Source organism: Rhagoletis pomonella, unplaced genomic scaffold (genome assembly GCF_013731165.1).
Source record: "Rhagoletis pomonella isolate Grant_MI unplaced genomic scaffold, Rhpom_1.0 Rhpom_scaffold_06887, whole genome shotgun sequence".
NCBI classification, from domain to species: domain Eukaryota; kingdom Metazoa; phylum Arthropoda; class Insecta; order Diptera; family Tephritidae; genus Rhagoletis; species Rhagoletis pomonella.
Window position 1 is genome coordinate 2,749 of NW_023465418.1, and position 358 is coordinate 3,106.

The following is a 358-nucleotide window of genomic DNA, read 5'->3' on the forward strand; positions in this document are numbered from 1 at the left end:
CTACGACAAAGGTTCGGGTGGTTTTCAATGCTTCGTCGTCTTCAGCCAATGGTGTCAGCCTGAACGATATTCTTCTTCCAGGGCCAGTGCTTCAGTCTGATTTACCAGTGTTGATTCTCCGCTGGAGACTTTTTAGATACGTCTTCAATAGCGATATTGAGAAGATGTATAGGCAAATTCTTGTAGACGCCAACCAAACGAAGTACCAACGAATAATTTTCCGTACGTGTCCAAACGAACCAATTAGTATTTACGAACTAAAGACGGTTACTTTCGGTATAAATTGTGCTCCTTATCTCGCGATAAGGACATTGCTCCAGCTAGCTGATGACTCAGAAAGCCTCTATCCTATAGCCTC